The following is a 16,898-nucleotide window of genomic DNA, read 5'->3' as shown; positions in this document are numbered from 1 at the left end:
GTGTCTGTGACTTTCGGGACCTCCACTGCTCCGGATGACCTAAGCCCTCTCCGTATTCCCTGCAGCAGAAGCTAAGGCCTCTTTCACACGGGCGATTGCGATATACATGTTTTTTTTTTTGTAGCGCTGTCGCATCGCTGGGAACTCACGTGGTTTTTGTAGCCCGTGTGAAAGCGGCACATTATCTGATACTACAAAATCGTGGGAACAAAACTGCAATATTGCTGTCGCCCATGTGAAGGCCTAAAGGAAATGTGAGCTTGCCTTTTGGGTATCGGGAGCCGAAACTGTATTGTTCAACTGATCACCGTGATAATACCTGAATGAACAGGGGGTCGTCTGTGGGTAACCGCCTACACCATTAATGGTACCCGTAAGTGGGTATATATGTTGTGATACAGCCGTCCGCCCCCTGATCCTTGTATGCTGTTGATAATTTAATGTTGTGTGTGTGTGTGTGTGTGTGTGTGTGTGTATAACATATCTCTACAAAAATTATTACATTTTTTTCCCCATTTATGGCACATTTCCTAAATAAGGACGTAGTTTGCCCAGAAAGTGGAAAACATGAGGTTGCCAGATTCATTCCTGTTCATTAAGGGCAACTTCGGTAAAGACCCTCTCTTGAACTGGCCTGTGCTCCTGTCTCTAATCTCCCCCTCTTCTCTAAACTTCTGGAACACTTGGTCTACTCTTGCCGATCTGTCCTCACCCTTACAATCTGATTTCCACACTGTACATTCTGCAGAAATTGCCTTTACTGAATTCTGACAATTTTGGATGTCTCTGTGGTGTTGGACATTATAGACTTTTGACATCAAAAGGAGTTTCTGAGTTTTTGGTTTTTTTTTATTTGTGCTGGCCATGCCCAAAAGTAAAGAGAGCCTATACTCCCGAACGCTTTAGCTTCAGCGGCATACCGCTGTTCTGACCACCTTTTTAGTGCAGTTAGTCTGCGAACAGGATCTCATAGGTTGCTGCAGCCAATCATGGACCACTAGGACAGTGATTGGCTGCAGTAGCCTGTGACAGGAAGTAATAAACAATGGGGAACAGGGGAGTAATGGGATCTTTTATTACTTTTGGGCATGGCCAGCATAAATTGAATACAAAAAACTTGAAGAACCCTGTAAGGAAACGGCACTCTCCTGCTTTTCCTCCAACCTCTCTGACTGCTCGTTTAGTGTACCATTCACCAGCTCTACTTCTTCTCTTCTTGCTGTTGGGGTTCCCCAGGGTTTGGTCCTAGATCTTCCCCTCTTTTCCATCTACTTTTCTATGCTGACGGTACCCAATTATACACCTTTTCTTTCCTAAGACATCAACCCTGTACTACTGCAAAACACAGCTGATTGTCTGCCTGCTGTATGTAACGTCTTTCCCCGCAGTCTTGAGTTTCTGTCTTCTATGCAGAAAACTGCACGCGCCTGCACACTAACAGATTTTTCTGCGGAATCTGCAGCAAATTTACAGCCGCAGCGTGTCAATTTATTATTTTTTTCCTGTTGCGGCCTCACTCCTCTCTATGGGGAGAGAAAGGTACAACGGAATGCCAGCGGCCGATCCGCTCCAAAACCCACGGCGAAATGCTGCGGGTTTTGAAGCTGCGTCTCTCCCTCAGAATTCCCGCAGCTTTTCGGTGTGGCCAAGCCGTGAGATTTCCATCCCGTGAGAACCCAGCCTTAATGTGACACACAGACCACTTTGGTCTCCCTGTCAGTCTTTTTTTTTAGTGGGATAGAAAAGTATTGTCCAAGGTATAGTCAGGCTGCGGATTAGGGCACAGACAAAAGGGCGTACGCCTAAAGTCTCCTAATGACTGACTTGCTGCTGTTACTTTTTCTGCTGCTGCAGCTTTTTTGCCAGATGTTCTGGTTGTGTTGGATGGCCCTGAATGAATAGGGCGGTATTTCATGGTACAATTAACAAAATCAATTCTAGTTTATTTCATCTGATAAATGCAATGACTTTAAAATGATTTCCAGCATTAGACGCTGTGTGGTTTCTGCAGCTGCCTAAACTGTGATTTGCTTATTAATTGGAACCAAATATGATAGGAAAAGTATAGGATCCACCTTACTCCCTGCAATATAAACCTGTAGTTAGGAAAGTTAGGTCACTGGAAAAATATGGGATTTAAAGCATAACTCTTACTTTGGGGTTTTAAAATGCAAGGAAATGCGGCAAAGAACTCCACTGACCATTGCAAAAGTATGTACAGGGGGAAAACTCGCCCTAAGGCGACTGCACAGGGGCGGGCGGATTTTGCATGTGGAATCTGACCCAGTGCCCGGCCGGCGCCCGTGCGGAAGTCTTTTTGCTGTACTGCGGATGGCCCGCATGGCGAGCCGTCGGACATGCGCAGTACGGATTATTTTTAAAATAACTGCTTTTCCTGCATCATCACCTAGCGATGACGCAGAATCCGCAAACTTTCCGCAAGGTCATTGCGAAAGGGCTGTGGATCGGATGGTTTCCATTGGAAGCCATCCATGCGGAGTCCGCACAGAATCGCAGCATGCTGCGATTTCTTCTCCACGAGCAGAAAATCGCAATCTATTTCCGCTCATGGAGATGAAATCGCGATTTGCCATAGCATGCTTTAGGCTCGATTTGCTGCAGAATCCGGAGGTGGACGCCTGCTCTCGATTCCGCAATGCAAATCCGCCTATGTGCAGATGGCCTAAAAGCACCCTGCACTGCTTCATAAATGGTGCAATCGTTCTGACAAGGGTGGCCCTATACACCATGGGCGGGTTTGATTTGCAGAATAAAGAAGAACCGCAAATCGAGCTGCCCACAGGGAAACATGGGTGTCTGCAAATGAAATAAAGCTTGTGGATTTGATTTGCGGACCTTTTGGCTCCAGAAAACAAATCACAGCATGCTCCATTTCAGTGCAGACACCGCACAGATGACTTGCATTGAAATCAATAGAAGCTGTCCAATTCACGGTCCGTCTGCAATTAAATTGTGAAAAGGCTGTGGATTCCATGAGAAAGCAGGAGTTAAAAAAAAAAAATACTGCGCATGCACAGCGGGCTGGACGGCACTTTCGCACGCATCCGCAGACCAGGACAGCACACAGAAGATGCTGACAGGTAACGCAGTGTCCTTGCCAGCGGGCAGGGTCGGCTTCTGCTGCGGGCTCCCGCAGCAGAATTCAATCCGACTGTGGACATTGGGCCAAGATATAAGGATGAGTTTCCTGCATAGGGCTGCCCTTATCAGGGCGATTGCCCTGTTTGTCAAGCAGGGCTATATAGGAGGTGATTAAGGTGAGTTCCTTCCCACACATGCTTCTGCAATTGTGAATGGAACTTTTTTGTTTTTGTATTTTTAACCTAATATAATAAGTTATGTTTTTTAAATCCTGTATTTTTCCAGTGAGTGTTGGTCATAAATCAGCTCAGAAGACCGTTTAGTAAAGGGGTGAATGGGGCTGCAGACTGAGCTGTCAGATGAGTTCACTTGCAGTTGATAATGAATAGTATTCCGCGGCTTGCTATATACTACGGGAGAAGGAGGCCACAAAATGCAAATGGTGCAAAGGTTTTAATAATGCCATATTGCAAAAATCATTTTCTATCAAAAATACATTTAAATTTTTAAAAAAAGTGTACTTTTACACAAACCGACAGTCATCCGAATAATCGATCAAATGAGCAATTATGCGTGACTTTCAATCTGTATAAACACGAGACCTGAGAGGGCAAGTGAGCGAGAATTGTGCTTGCCTAAAAGCTGAGCGACTGTCGGTCCTTGTATACAGGCAGTCGTTCATCTTGAATGGAGGCAGGCAGCTGGAAGAGATCTCTGGCACGCTCTACATCCGTTCAGTGAGCACTCCTCTCTCTTCAGAACTAAATTCTGATTTCATCACATTATTTGTACTCCTCCGATATAGCCCAAGGCTTAAATCCACAATTTTTCTGGGTGCTAATGGCCTTGATAGTTTGATAACCCTGTATTATACCAGTTTGTAGACTGTAACATTATTTTTAAATGGGCTTTCTCAGGAAGAATGCCCCCTATATACCCTACTGGAGCTTGTATGCTGCATAGTGGAGTCATAAACTCAGAAGTTCGCTCTGTTTGCCGGAGCCCAGCTGGCACACCTCACCTGTAAATGGTGTTAAACTGGCCTGGTATGCATATCATTGTATTCCAGGACACAATTAATGTATGGTAATACACACAGTAATGTATGGCCAGCTGGAGCTTTGCCCACAATGCCAAGTAATGTCCTTGTAAAGGCAGATATGCTGCAGATAACCAGACTACACCTTTACATCCAGCCACATATACATGCTCATTTATGTTTTTGCCATTATAATATGTGTTTTGGTGATGCGCCACAATATATTGTAGCAGTATTTATTTATTGTGCATACTTCTGGTTTGTTGTAGTAGTTGTATTACATGACCATGGTATTAGTGTATCTTGACGCCACCAGAAGCTCCTGGTGGAGTCACGATTGGCAGGGGGGTGACGCCCCCTGTACCTGATTGGCTGCACATCTGTAAGCCCTGTAGGTCCTGCAAAGCTACTACGGAATCCCAGCTGGCAGCATTGAGCGGGGGGCATATCTCCCTATTCAACACCACCTCTACTCGAGCCAACCTAAACAACTAATCACCTTGAATCAGCCAAACCAAATAACTAATCACCGTGAATGAGTAACTCCAAACAACCAATAAGGTTCCGAATGGTGTGGAGGTGGGGTGTAAAAAGCTATTATGCGCTGCTAGGACCTTCCAGACTTGACCCTATTGGGAGCTGGGGTGTGAGAGGCGCGTTCCTCCTGTCAAACCCCTAGCTTCCGGTGGCGTCAAGATACATTAATACCCATGACCATTTCCTTGGTACCCCAAGTACTGCTTAGGAATTGTATTGACCAAAATATCTGTCTATAGGCAGCTGTAGTAAAACACGTGATTCCTAAATGTCTTACAATGATGTCCTATTGTAATTGTTTCTCATACCTAGGTTTCTGTAACTATGCCGCTCATGTATATCCATGCCAAGAAATGTTTTATATTGAATGCAAGCCTCAAAGGGCCACTCCAGTGAAAACCCATTTTTTTCATGACTGCACCTGTCACACTCTGGAGGTCTTCTATGTATATTGCAGTCACTTCCATGCAGTGCAGCCTCCTCTCTGATGCTTATCAGGAACTATCTTGATGCTAAGATTTCTTCCTGCTTTGTGTCCTCTTTCCCATGATGCATCAGCACTAAATCGTATGCGCAGCTAGAGCCAGTACCCTCTCTGCCTGCAGGGAGGACAGTGTGATTATCACTACTTTATGTATTCCTCTAAATAAGCTACAGACCTCTAGGTTTGCAGGCAGGAGAATGAGCTGCCATCTTGTTATCCCCTTAATTTTAACTCTGTTAAAGGAGCTGTCTTATCATCAGTAGCTGTAATAGGAGTTTCTGTCTCTACCCCCCCCTTCCCTTCCCTATATATGGTACAATCCATCAGTTCATCATACAGGTATTATCCTGACTGGAAAACTGATCCCTAAGAACATAAGGTCAAGTAATTCTCAGGTGGTCAGAACTGAGATCACATGACCCACCTGAGGAGAAGGACTCCAGAAAGTTTCAGATTTAAATGAATAAGGTAATACTAGCTGACATATATTACAAGCCCACCTATATATATAACAAATGGAAAACAAAATTACTGGAGTGACCCTTTAAACGTGTGTATTGCATGACTACTAATTTGAAATGTGTTGCATGTGTTTCTCAGATTTAAAGCCCATTTACACGTAATGCATTGTAATCGTTGCAAGCACTAGATGGGAGGTTCTGCAGTTAGTTATAGGCCTATTTCCCCTTAGTGACCAGCCTATTTTGTGCCTTAACATAGTATCATACTATGTTAGGCTGAAAGGAGACAATGTCCATCCAGTTCAGCCTTTTTAAACCTCCTTTGTTGATCCAGAGGAAGGCAAAAAAAAACCAATGAGGCAGAAGCCAATTTACTCCGTTTTGAGGGGAAAATTCTTTCCCGACTCCATATTGTCAGTCAGAATAATCCCTGGAACAACATTTGAAAATTTCCTTCCTGACCCCAAGTCAGGCAGTCGGAAGATCCTCGGATCAACAGCCCTTCTGGTTATTTAATCTCTATATTCTCTAATATCATAGTGCTCTAAGAAGACATCTAGTCCTCTTAAACTGATCTCTCGATTTTGCTATTCACCATGTCTTCAAGCAGAGAGTTCCACGGTTAAGGACCAAGCCATTTTCATAATCACAGTGCAAGAGCCATAACTTGTTGACCTAGCCATATGAGGGCTTTTTTTCCATTACTTTAGCATACTAAAAACTAGATTTTGTAAAGAACTTACCGTAAAATCTCTTTCTCGTCATGTTCATTGGGGGACACCGCTTAGAACTTGGGCATATAGCACCTGCTGATTGGAGGCAGACACTAAGCAGACAAACGCGTTGACTCCTCCCGCTTGCTATATACCCTCTGCAGGTACTCGGCTAATTAGTTTTGTACGCAAGCAGTAAGAGCGCCCCAGTGAGGTTTGTTATGAAATGGTAGTGCTTAAAATAACTTAGGGGGACGCCAGTGTGACCTTAGACAAACAAAAAAGAACCCCTATCGGGTGGGTGCTGTGTCCCCAAGGAACATGGCGAGAAAGAGATTTTAAGGTAAGTTCTTTACAAAATCTAGTTTTTTTTGTCTGTATCATTGGGGGACACAGCTTTGACCTTGGGATGTTCCAGAGCAGTACTCAAGGGGTGGGTAATTATAAGAAGCCGCATGTGTAAAGAAGCATAATCAGCTCTTTAACTGCAACTAGCATAAATGAGTGCCTAAGCAACCAATATGCTCAGAGATGAAGCATAAAGGGGTCTGAGAAAACTGGCCCATCTCCCCACCGGGAAAAGGGCTCCCGCAGAGGAGCTTCCAACGTGGCACCCATTGTCCGAGAAATAAGTGCCATAACACAGCCTGAACATATGATGTCTCTGGCACGGTAACCCTGCACTGCTGTGAAGCTGCGCCAGTGCGAGGAACCCACATCGTAAACCCAAGGACCCACTTGTGTTGTCGGAAGCACCAACAAAGAGCCATGGCGACTGAAGAATGCCACTAGAGAGAGGTAAATTTGCCAATTATGACCGAGCCCACTTGTGACCAGCTCGTCACATGGAACTAGACTTTATCAACGCAGATCAAGATACCACATGCAGTGAGGTAACATGCAACAGGACGATAGTGACCTTCTTTTCATGACAAAGAAACTTCCGCCTATCTTTCTTCCTTCCTTGCCTCCAGCAGGGTCCCCCGACCAGCTCCAATATCCCGCAGGAAGTGGAGAGGCGACTTTCCCGGGGACCTATGGCTGGCAAGCAATGAATTGGACCCCGGCCGTGCTACCTTTTCTTCTCCAGGTAGGGCAGACAATGAACAGCGATGTCTGGCCGTTCGCCCTCCTGTGTAGGGGTAGATCAGAGAGTAATACTGCTCCGTCAACCTGCATTCACTTCTTTGAGAAGGACCAACACTTGCCGTCTATCTTCTTCATGGGGAACAGGTAGCGAGCTGCTTGGCCTGTCCCCACATCCCCATAGTCCTGAAGACCTTGATTGAAGAGGTATGCCTCCTACAGACACTAAGCTAAAAGCTGATTATCCGTATGGATTCAAAAGAAAAATTGTTCACCTTTGCTGGGATCTTACACCTGTCCGCTCTCGCAGAATCACTTCTCCTTGTCAAACCATACCGTGCAGTCACAGCGGTTTTATTTCAAATAGATCCAAGAAAATAGGGTGCTTGGTTGACATTGAAAGAAGTGCCTTGCTTTTATTTGTGCCAAATGCACCCTATTTTCTTGGATCTATTAAAAACTGATTAGCTGAGTACCTGCAGACGGTATACAGCAAGTGGGAGGAGCTGCTTAGTGCCCGCCCCCAATCAGCAGGTGGTATATACCCAAGGTCAAAATTGTGTCCCCCAATGATACAGATGAGAAAACAAGTTTTTTAAGAAAACACGATTACATCTGCATCTTCCCCACTCTAAGATGCCTAGACCTCTGTGAGGTCTTTTTTTTTTTACGGAAAGAGTTGTCATTTTTATTGATACCATTTTTAGGTACGTATGACTTTTATACTGCTTTCTATAACATTTTTTCGGAGGTGAACAAAAGCAAAATAACAGCTCTGGCATTACTGTTTTAAAACATTTTTATGGCATTAACCATGTGAAATAAATAACAAAAACACATTGTTGGGGCCATTATGATTGGGGTAATACCCGTTGTGGTGTTTTTATGTATTTTATCCATTTAAAATGTTTTATTGTGGGAAAAATATGCATTAAGCTTGATTTTAATTTTTTTTTTCCCCCTTTTAAATTAAATTTTATTGCCTTTTTTTTTTTTTTTTTTACGCAATTTTTTTTTTAGTCCAAGGAGGGGACTTGAATATACGATTGTTTGATCACTAGGATGGTACACTTATTTACTTATGTAGCGCATTCTACTAAGCCTATGACAGTCGCCACTGTGGAAGGCGAGATCTAATAGGCTGAGTTAAATGGCAGACACGGAGGCCTTTGTCACGCTTTCGACTGACATGGGAACCCATTGTTACTTTGCGATCGCACTGCTGGCTGCTGATGGGTGACAGAGCTCTCTCCCCTGTCATCTGCTTACATGCTGCAGTCGCTAATTGTTGTGGCATCTAAGGGGTTAAACTGTTGGGATCTGAGGTTTCGCCATTCCTGACTATTAGAGCAGGAGCCTGGCTGTCAGTAGTCAGCCATGTCCCTGCCTTAAAATGATGTACACGCAGGTCAAAGCCCATTAGTGACTACCGTAAAAAGATATTTTGGTATTCACTAAGGGGTTAAGAACCGTTTTGTACACACATTCGATTATAGCATCAATCAAGAACTAATGAGATGATTCGGAGGACAAGCATTAACATTTTCCAGTGATACAAACAATAACTATGATTTTTGTGTATGATCAAACTTGTACATTTACACTGGAAGGCTATATTTGCTATTGCTTAGAAATGTACCGATTTCGCCATTACTCGGTTCTTGTAAATGGGCCATTAGTTAATTGTCTAGAATACTGAAGCATGCGGTGCATAATAGATGGTCAGTATGTGAATTGTGTGACATTACCTGTTGAAGTGTATATTTTACCTGCCGCTGTCAGTTCCTGTTGCACTATATGGAGCTGTCGGTGTTTGCTAGCAAGGACGCTGCTGCTAAAAGGCCAGTTCCCCAGTATACAGATGTAGGTCATCACAAGTCCTGTATCTGTCTGTGTAGGTGTCAGCAGCTAAGTAGCCCAACTGAGCCGTGATTGTGGCAGCGTGACCCGGCAATGACTGCTTCAGTCTTCTAAGAACTGCTGTACATCGCGCTCAAATTGTGTACACTATTCCCAAATCGATTCCTTGTTCAGGTGTTTCCATGGAAACAGGTAATGTTGGTGACATCACTACTTCCTCGACCAGGAGGGAAGATGAAGAGTATCCCAACTTATCCCAGCATTCATGTGAAGATACAATACATGGTACAACGCAGCAAGGGTCCTTTTTACATGGAGTAATTAGTTGTTGCAACGAGCCGTTTGCTTTGAAACCGCATCCGTTCACATGTGCAGAGAATGGTTTAAAACGTCCTCATTTTTTCATCTAAGCTTGTTAAGTCCCACGTTGGTCTCTCAGGGGATTCTGCAAATGACTGAATGATCACCTTTTACACACAGCGACTCGTAAATGACGAATGATGAGTTTTATGCCTGCGTAAAAGGAACGACTGCGGATAAGCACACAAAGTATTGTTCAGTGGTTGCCACGTTTACACTGAATGATTATTGGCCATTTTCACACGACTCCACAACGTATTTGAACGATAATCATCCCGTGTAAAAAGGCCCTTAGATGTGCTTGTAAGGCCTCTTTCACACGAGCGTTGTGAATCTCTGCCACCCGCATTGCGGCCAAAAATCGCATGAATGAGAAAACAAATCCGTGACCATTTTGCTGCTAAATCTCGCATTTTCGTGCCCATTCACACGGCTAGGTGCGGCGTATATACGGCACAGTCCGGAATTCCTTTGACCGGGAGAATTCTTCAATTGGCTTAACAGACCCAGCTGACCTAGTTTAGCAGTGATAGCCGCTGCTGAACGACCTCCCCCTCCCTTTGCTGGCAGCTTCTATAGAAGCCTATGGAGCTGCAGGCTAATTGCAGCCTAAAGATAGGGCAAGACCTATCTTTTCCGGCCGCATCAAAACATGGTATTTGGCTGCCGATAGCCTATCTTCACCAGCCGGTCGTTTTTTAAGTGTCTAATAATCGCCCATGTGAATGAATACAGTGGAATCTAATTAGAGATGAGCAAGTATACTCGCTAAGGGCAATTGCTCGAGCGAGCATTGCCCTTAGCGAGTACCTGCCTGCTCGAAACAGAAGGTTCAGGTGCCAACGCGGGGGAGCGGTGAGTAGGGGCAGTCAGTGGGGGGGAGAGAGGGAGAGAAGATCTCCCCTCCGTTCCTCTCCGCTCTCCCCCACAGCTCCCTGCCCGCCGCCGACACCCGAACCTTTTGTCTCGAGCGGGCAGGTACTCGCTAAAGGCAATGCTCGCTCGAGTAATTGCCCTTAGCGAGTATACGTGCTCATCACTAAATCTAATGCTTCACATGGTCATGATTTTTTTATCGTGGCTAAATTAGTCACGTAAAAACACTAATGTGAATAAAGACTAACAATGAGAACAAAGGTAATCCGTTCCATTATAATGACTCGCAAAATTGGAGTGGTGCATTTAGTTGGAATTTTTGATCCTTTAGCAAACTATATTCACTTTATATTTTCTACGTTTCCTATGTAAGAGGGAAAAAAAAGTCCTAAAAAAAAAATTAACCCTATAAAAAAAATGTGTAGAGACATTCATACTAAAAGGGAATTTTTTTTTTTATTTTTTTTTGGTATTTGTATCACTCCAACAGAAAAAGTTTTGACGTGTTTAGCAAGTTTTAAAAAGCCTTGGACATGAAAGTGTTAAACCACCTGTCAAACTTAGCTGAAAGGAACCCTAGCCGCTCTGACACCTGGAAACTTCAATATGTACAGAGCCGATCTATTCCAAATCCATGGCCAAAATACACAGCGAGCGCCTGAGTTTAGAATAAGACAAATACAATAGGCCCTTTGAAATCCGCATAACCCCCTGTGATCTTCAAGGAAATGATTCCCACTAATCACACATTGTGTAAGCCGCCAGCTCTACCCAAATCCCTCATTTCCCACACAGACGCACCTTTCATTTTATTAAAGTAATGAATTTGATCGCATGACCCTTCTTCAGCTATTCTGCCCGGATCATTTCACGTTGGGAAAATTGCAGTACATTAATCATTCATCATCTGCGCTCATACCGAAGTGTATTGAAGCTTCCGGGTTATTATGCTCGTGGGCTGCTTCTCGCGGCAGAGGCGTTTTGTCATATTTAGACAAATAGCTCTTCACTATGCCTGCTGCTGAAGCGTTCAAGGCACTTGTAGCTGCTAATTTGCTGCGAGCCATTTCTAAAGTAAAAATATCCGTCACCGGGAACCTTTTCACGTTGCTATTATTGTTATTATTCAACATTTTAAAAGTTCAGCCGCTACTTCTTTTCTAATGTCACATCCCTGTTAGAGGCTTCTCATCCCGCCCCGCTGAAGTAACATTAGTGCCGATTCTATTTTTACCAGTGACCTGTAGCACAGCCGAATAATGACTTGAAGCTGGAGCAGAGAGTACTTTGATGGCTACAAGGCTCTCAGAATGGTGTTCCGCCAGAGTCTACAGTTCTCCTTTTTACTGCATACATTTATGATTAAGTTATTAGATCAGCCTGCTAGAAATTGAAATTTATGTGCACATTTATTCAGTGACGGTGATTATTAAATAAAATATGATGTTGGGAAAAACATTTGCATTTGATGTTATTTCTGCGATTTACCAGGTTGAATTAAAGGAACTTTACATAGACACATGAATTCTGTGAGCAGATCTAACATTCTAGCATACCAACCACTTCTAACATTCATAGATTTATACAAAAATGCTTTCTTGTTTTTTTTGGTGGTGGTGGGGCTCAGTAATGGAGAGCTGGGAGATAAAGTAGTGATCATAGGGGCATGAACAGAATATATAGTTATCCTGCAGTCAGTATCTTCCTAATACACTATTGGAACTATAGATTGTGCTCAACTGCGCAATTAATAGAGATGAGATTAAGCCCCATTTACACACAACGATTATCGTTTGAACAAGCGACTGAACAAATTAACAACTTTTGCCTACAGATGCTGAGCATTTAAATGTACAGATAATCATTTGAAATCCTCGCCATTGCCCTTATTAGCTATGTAACTCTGTACATCTTATTTGTTCAGGTGGCTGGGTGTTTATGTGAGGAATCTCTGGCCAGCAGGATTTTAATTAATGTGAAGATAAGCTATTGTCTTCTGCAAGCATGGGTAAATAAGTAGTCATTGTGTTTTAGAAAGGCAAACACAATCACCCCTCCCCTCAAGTCCTTCAGTCTTTCAAAGACTGAAGGAATGCCATTTTAAACAAAGCGAAAAGCAAACAAACTAAGGGTCATTTTTATGCAGGTTGAAACTCAGTGGATAAATGAACAAATGGTGCACAGTGACTTTGCATTTACATGTAGTAATTATTGCGCAACTTTGTTAGTTTGAGCGATAACCGTTGCGTGTAAATGGGCCTTAAGGGGAAAGAAAGATCAGCTAGTTGAAATTTAAAGGCACCTGATACTTTTGTACTCAGGGGAGATAAGTCACAGTGAGAGCTGTCTGGGAAAAGCTTATCCCCTTTTCCCTTTCAGAACTCTTGCATAACTTGGGAGGTTGGGAGGAATAGCTATCAGCTGATGGCTGTCTGCTTTTGGGGTCATGGCCATGGCTATGCATGCTCCTTTGTTCAGAAGCTGAAAAAATGCTGTATGAAATCCAGGAATATAGAGGTACAGTAGAGGGCTCGCGGAATTCAAATCTGTAGCATTTCCAATGTATTGCCGTTTCTGCTGCGGGCTCTCTTCTCTCTATGGAGAGAGATTTCTGTAGCGGAATACAGGTGGACAAGCTGCCTTAAACCCGCGCCATTATTTTACTGTGGTAAACAGTTAATGTAAAGTTCGGTAAAACTGCTGAAAAAAATACATGTATTTACTCCTTTTCTAGTCAAAATTCTTTAATATCTGAAAGCGTGTTTTACGAACCAGACAACCCCTGACAACCAATTTCCTTCAAGTAAACCTTAAATAGACTAGCCACACATGGCTGTGCGATAGGACCAGTGCTTGGTCTAGATCCTATACATGATATAGGCACTTTACACATTAGTCATTGGTAGCCATCCGCCCAATTTTTAGATATTAGTAATGGCTATAGATTCAGTGGACCTGATTTATTATATGTCATAGCCAAAGTGTCCTTGTTACCTGGAGCAACCAATAAAAGTTCAGACTTCTGTCTCTGCACTGTACTAGAAAGTGGTTGTTTTATGCAGTAATTCCAATTCCCCCCCCCCCCCCCCAGACCTTTTTGATGCATTTTACTCGATATACACTTTTTGGCTACCATAGTATGTAGACATCTGAACATCACCATGGGGTCAATATGGAGTTGGGCACTCTTTTGCAGCTAGAACCACCTACATTCTTCTGGGAAGGCTTTCCACACATTTTTGGAGCATGTCTGTGGGAATTTGTTCCCATATACCTAAAAAGTATTTGTTATGGCTTTCAGTCAGTGTTCTGTTTATCCCAAATGTGCTCGATTGGGTTGAATTCAGGCCACTCTTAATTCCTTCATACCAATTTCGTCAAACAATGTCCTTATGTTTCTTATAGCTTCCAGACCTGCTGGAACAGGAAAGGGCCTGTCCCAAACTGTTGGCACAAAATTAGAGACATGTAATTGTATAAATAGTCCTTGTACGCTGCAGCAATTATCATTACTGAAATAACCCTGTCCAAGCCTAAAAAACAGGAGCTATAGCAATATCCTTCCTCCAGCATAACTCACCATAGGCATACCGGTAGGTAGTGTTTTTCCAGACATCAACCAAACATAGATACATTACACCACTTCACCCAACACTTTGTATTACACATTGTGATCTTAGACCGAAGTATGGCCGCTCAGCCAGTTTCATAAAGCTACTGTCACACATTTCTTGTTCTTATGTTGCTTCCAGAGGCAGACTTCAAGTGTTTGAATGTTTAAAAAGAGGAGAGGGTAGTTTAATGTACCACGTACCTTAAAACTTGGCAGTCATACTGTGAATTTACATGGTCTACCGCTTCATGGCTGAGTTGTTGTTGTTATGCCCAGATACTTCTACTTCACAATAACGGTGCTTATACGTATTTAGCAGATCAAAAATTTCACCATCTCACTTGTGACAAATGTGGCATCCTTCTACATCATTGCCATGTTTATATAGACATGTGTCAGGCAGCAGAGCTAATCAGTGATATAAAAAAAAAATCAAGCCCCTAGAAGGAGTTGTCGTTTTGCTGCAAAACACGGTATGCAGTTACATTTCAGGCACATAGGCAAGGTACTGGTGCATCTTGTCTCCACCGGAACTATGGCTGGAGACAAGGGTTTGTCCTGGGTGAAGAAATGGGTTTGTCCTAGTGGACTTAGGAGCCCCAAGCTCCAGACTGGCTGATGCTGGTCCCTTAACCTTTCCTGCCGCTCTCCCATCATGTCCCCTCCAGCCTGATGTTTGTGTGCACTGCGCTCCCTTTTCCTCTGGCTGCTCCTCTGCTGTCAAGTGTCCCCAGTGAGACAAGCATTTTCGCTCGCATACAGTGTGTGAGTGTCACAGGCAGCCGCTCCTGTGTGAGGGTGTCAGTGTCTGCTCTGCTACCGACAACAAGGCTCAGAGTCTGCAGTCCCTTCCCTAAAGCTACTGGCGCTGCGGCAAACAGCACTGTCACCCTCCAATGCTGCCAGTCCGAGCTGCGTCCGCAGCACCCGGCTACAGGTGCTGCAACTGGGTCACTCTGTCCCGCTGTGGTCGCTGATGCTGATGCATCAGTAGCGCCACAGATACTCATTTAACCCACACCTAACACTAACCCTCCAGCCAGCGCAAACCTCTGCCACAACTTCTTCTTTAACCGTAACAGTAACCCTAACCCTCCTGGCACGGAAAACCTCAGCCCCCGTCTGCTACTGCTGTCACTGTAACAGCTTACAAGTTTGCACGCTCTAGAGGCTTTCCGTATGAGGATTGTATTACTGAGCTTTATTCATTAAACTACCATCTTCTTTTGCTGCTTTGTTATGAAGTATGAACTAGAGAGGCCATTTACTCTGTCCTTAGCATTATAATATTACTTTTCTTACAAATGCTGCGTGAAAAAGTAAAACTAGTACAAAATATTTAACTAAATCTAAGGGTGAATGCAGATGGCCTGGTGGGATTCCGACTGCAAGATTCTCGCAGCGGAATACGACCTGTGCCCCTGCCGTGACCCGCGGATTATGCATAGCATTGCATAATCCAATGGCAGCGTGCAATGGCAGAAATTCCGCATGAAATCTCGCCGTGGAATTTCCGCCCGTGTGCATCTCACAGTTCTCTTTTGCCCGAGCGAACCAGCTGGCAATGTCCCCACCGGCTTGTTGGCGCTCGGGCAGCCTGTGTAGACAGGCAAGACATTGCTGGGAATCGTGAACTTCTCATTCATTTATCGTACAATGTTTCACATTCCTATGTGAAACGCTCAACGATCGGTGTTTAACCGCACTGAGAAGCCAATGAGCTGATGATGACTTTTATGCCCTCGAAAAGCGCGCGATTCCTGTTCATCGTTCAGTCGTTGGCTCGCGTTTTAACTGAATGGTTATCATTCAGTTTCGCTCATTTCAGCGATGGTTATTCTGTCCTAAATGTAGCATAAACTGCTTTTCTGAGGTTGTATGATTATAAGGTAGAGCCCCATCCAACAATTATGCCAACAAGTTGGGTGATGTCCATACAAGATGAACCAGAGAGCACACCCTACATGCAGACTAAGGGTGCAGTCAGATGAGCGTGCTTTAGGACCGTGGCAAATGAGCACTTCTAAAAGAACCAATGGGTTCTTATAGAAATGTTCATTTGCGAGGAATTTGCAATGCAAAACGCCTGCCGGCATGCACCAGATGTAGTGCATGTTCTATCTTTTTTAGGTACGCGATGGCAGGATATTCCTAGGAGTTGACTCCTATGGGAGCAGGAGTGAATCAAAACTCCTGCGTTGGCAATAGCTTCCCCGCTGCTTACAGTAGGGCATTTCAAAAGTGCTGCCCAGAAAGCACTTTTTAAATGTCCCACTGTTAACCCCTGTCAGTTCCCACAGGGATGAGGGGACCCACCGAGGGTTCCGTTAATCCCTGCGAGGACTGACAGGATTTTGCAACGGGACATTTAAAAGTTGCTTCTGGGCAGCACCTTCTAAATGTCCTACTGCAAGCAGCCGCGTAATCCCCCAGCAATAGGGGACTACCCCCATCTCTCTCTCCAAGGGAATTCTTATAGTGGGGAGAGAGGGGAGGGGGGTTACAGACTCTCCCTGAGAACGTAGGAGAAGGGGGCAAGGCTGTCCCCGTCCCCCACATCCTGCTTGTGTAGCTCACTTGTCAGCTTTGTTTAGACAGATTGACAGAATGAGTAGAATCGCCTTATTATTATTTGGCCACGTACAGATTTGTGTTGAGGTCTCTGGTCTATTTGCGCTCCATTCTCGTAGTCGAAAAATGAAAATACTGGAACTGAAAGGTGCCGAATTTCCGTATCACCGAGCAGACCCCATTGACTTTAATTGAG

At 44.1% G+C, this 16,898-nt stretch overlaps 1 protein-coding gene across 1 annotated transcript in view; it reads left to right on the top strand.

Moving 5' to 3' along the window:
* Window positions 1-16,898, top strand: part of NDFIP2 (Nedd4 family interacting protein 2) — a 105,338-nt gene that overhangs the window by 46,989 nt on the left and 41,451 nt on the right. The gene's annotated exons all lie outside the window — the stretch shown is intronic.

The sequence above is a fragment of the Eleutherodactylus coqui genome, chromosome 1 (genome assembly GCF_035609145.1).
Source record: "Eleutherodactylus coqui strain aEleCoq1 chromosome 1, aEleCoq1.hap1, whole genome shotgun sequence".
Classification (NCBI taxonomy): Eukaryota; Metazoa; Chordata; class Amphibia; order Anura; family Eleutherodactylidae; genus Eleutherodactylus; species Eleutherodactylus coqui.
Note: the sequence above shows the minus strand (reverse complement) of the source record. Positions and strands in the feature narration are given on the sequence as shown.